Genomic DNA, 3,451 nt, shown 5'->3' on the forward strand with positions numbered 1-3,451 from the left:
TTTTGTGTTTTCCTATATCAACAAATTTTAGGGAATTTATAAAAAACGGTGGTAACTATGATTAGTTTATCCGCAACAAGCATTTGTTTCTTAAGTGTCCCTATATGCCCTACTCTACCCTACCCTAACAAAGTACTCTTTTCATAACTTTAAAATTCCGAAGACTTTACTAAAAAAACTGGCTTCTCTATCTTTTCTCGAGGACAGTGGTTATGAAATTCGACCTTAAAGAGGAAATAAAAAACATGATGTCATTAAATCCCTTTAAAGCAACAATCAAATAGCACCTATTCGACTTAAGTGACGTCAACATACTCTCCTATTTTTAAGGATTAAATTAATAATAACTAACTAAAAATATCTTATACCTTTTGGATGACTACGAAGGATGATAAAAACACAATACAAATAAATTTTTTTTCTATACTCATTTATCAGATCGTTACATGTATGGCTTTGTTTTTAATTTTTAGTATTATTTTTACTTTTACTTATGAACTTTTAATGTCACATTAATCTCATGTAATGTCACATTAATCTCATGTAATGTCACATTAATCTCATGTAATGTCACATTAATCTCATGTAATGTCACATTAATCTCATGTAATGTCACATTAATCTCATGTAATGTCACATTAATCTCATGTGAAACTTATTGTAAAATTGAAAATGAAAGGGGCTTGATGATAAGACTGCAGTCTTCTACTTGCTCCTGTAATTATATTAATTTTTATCTTATTTATAAATGTATGCCTATAAATTATTCATAAATATTTTAAAGTCAAATGTATGTAAAATATATTGTGACAAAATAAATTACTAAATGAAAAAAAAAAGAGATACATAAGCAAACTAATCAATTTGTGGCCCAATTTTCTTTGCAAAAATGCACCAGAATGCAATTTGTTTACAACTGGAGTTTTTTGGTATTCTACAATAACTTTTTAACCCATTTTGAGTTTTTTTTTCCAAACAATAAAAATAAACGCTTTTGCTTTTTGTTGCATTTTGTTAGTTTCAACTCTATTTTAATAGTTTAGTGATAATATATTGTACTGTGGTATTTACAAAAGTATAGGTATGTAATTCAGAGCTGAGCATCGCTTGCAAAAATCTTTGAGAACCAAAAACCGCTACCGCTCTTCCACTACTTTATCAAACTTTAAAATCAGTAGCGCTAGTTCGGTATCAAAAATTTTATTATTTTCGTCGTTATAAAAAAGCAAAAGAAAAATAATTACCACCCCCGCACGTTGAGTTTTTGATATCCATATAGGATGATATAGAGTAATCCTTTTTTTTAGTTTTTTAGGCATTATTACATTTAAATCTACTTAGTGTTGTTAACTTTTTACGAGCAAACTGTAACTTACTTTGATGCTGCCAGCATTCACCTGGTGAGTCTCGTTGAATTATGGCACAAAATCTAGTTTTTTTGTTTTAATTACGTGTATTTTTTTACTCTACCTATTATATCGTCCACTGTGGCAAAATTGTGTGGCATTCGTGGCAAATTTAGCTGACAACTGATGGCTTGTAATAGGAATGAAGAAAAGAATGGAAATATTACTCAAATGTAAACATTTGAAAATATAGATTTTTATATTCCTATACAACAAAAGTATAAAAATTATGTACTCTTTGATAAGTATTTTAAAAATTGGTTGCAGAAGTTCAAACTGGTAATCCCTGGTGTCGCCAAAACAGAGGGCTGCTTTGAGGTCATTTGCCATCATAGGGATTTTATTTTTATAATTCAATATCTGCTGGGTCTTTGAAGCTTATAATGGTGAACGACGGTGCATAAATAGATTGATATCATCATTGCAACTTTCTGGATTATCCCCCGACAAGAAAGGCGTTGAGTTAACCAGCTCAAGATTCTCTGTTTTTTCTACTCGACTTAACTAAAATGGTTGAAGACGCTAACATAGTCTAAACCATTGTTTATAGTTGTTGTATCAACTTGAGGATTAAAAATACCTAGCTAAACTACCAAATTTTAATTGACAAGAGCACTTTTTAAATTTGTAAAGTATTCTTTAATTAGAAACAGTTATCAGTTAACCGTTTTTAAAACAAATTGCTTCTATAAAATCTCCCGTTTAAATAATATAGTTAATACGTCGAGTTCCAGACATTTTATATAAAGCACACATACCGGTTCTTTAAAGTTTTTAAATCAAATTGCACACATCTGAAATTATTTTTATACCACAGGAAAATTTTTATATTTTGAAAGGTTCCTTTTCCTTTCACTACATTATCAGTAAATGAAAAGGTCTACAGTTTAAACAATTTCAAGTGGTATTTTTAAATTTAAATGGTAGCGGAGTATTGCTTTAGATTTTTTTTTGATAGCGACCTCAGACCGCTTCCAAATTTTCTTAGTGAAAGCGCTTTCGCAACTCCGCTTCAGCGGCTTTATGCTGACATGAACTTTAAATTAAGTTAGATAAATGATTGATTTACAGCAAATAATCTCTCACTAAACATTAAAAAAGCAAAGCATAAATTATTTTATAAAAAGTCACAAGAACTAAACCTTTCCCTTAAATGGCTAGATCTTTTTTAAATAATAAAACTTTAATCAAAAAAATAAAAAATTAAAGAAATAAAACAGGAAGACTCTATAAGGTTATTAGGAATATTTGTTGACGAGGATTTATCTTGGCTTCCCCAATATAAATATTTACAATCAAAAGTTAGTAAAACCATTGATATGATGTATCGAATTCGTCCTTATGTTTTATGCTATGTCTTAAATTAATTTACTTCTCTTTAATTCATTAATTGTTTTAATAATTATGCCAATATTACATTGGGTAGCACGCAACCTACAAAACTTATAAATATACACAATGTTCAAAAACATGCGTGTTGAACTATATACGGGAAAAAACTAGGGGAGCACACTAAACCCTTAATGAGAGACATGAAGTGATGAATGTTTATGAAATAAATGTTTATCACCACCTAATTTTCATGTATAAATATGCAAATAATCTCACTCCAGCTAATTTTATTTATAAGTTTGAAAAAAATATAAATGGAAAGTATTTTCTAAGAATAAATCAATCAAATTTCTTTAAATTGCCAAAGAAATTAAATAAATATACAGAGTTTTCAATAGCATTTCGAGGACCTAAGATATGGAATTATTTTCATAAAAAAAACACCTAAAAAAGATATGGTAATATCATTAAACTCTTTAAGTTTCAAGCAAAAAAACATATTTTCTAATTCTGAGAAATAAAAATAACTCTGATGAGTTTTTTCCAAATAGTTTTACTTTTTATTCTTTAAAAGAAGTAATACACTTATTTTTTTAGTTATTCATATATTGGTTTTTATATTTTATCTTTGAGTATTTAAATTGGAAATTTTACTTCTTAATATTATCTGCAGTTTATTAGAACGTTTTGACAGTGTTTATTTTTGTAAGAGA

The sequence above is a fragment of the Hydra vulgaris genome, chromosome 13 (assembly GCF_038396675.1).
Source record: "Hydra vulgaris chromosome 13, alternate assembly HydraT2T_AEP".
Lineage (NCBI taxonomy): Eukaryota > Metazoa > Cnidaria > Hydrozoa > Anthoathecata > Hydridae > Hydra > Hydra vulgaris.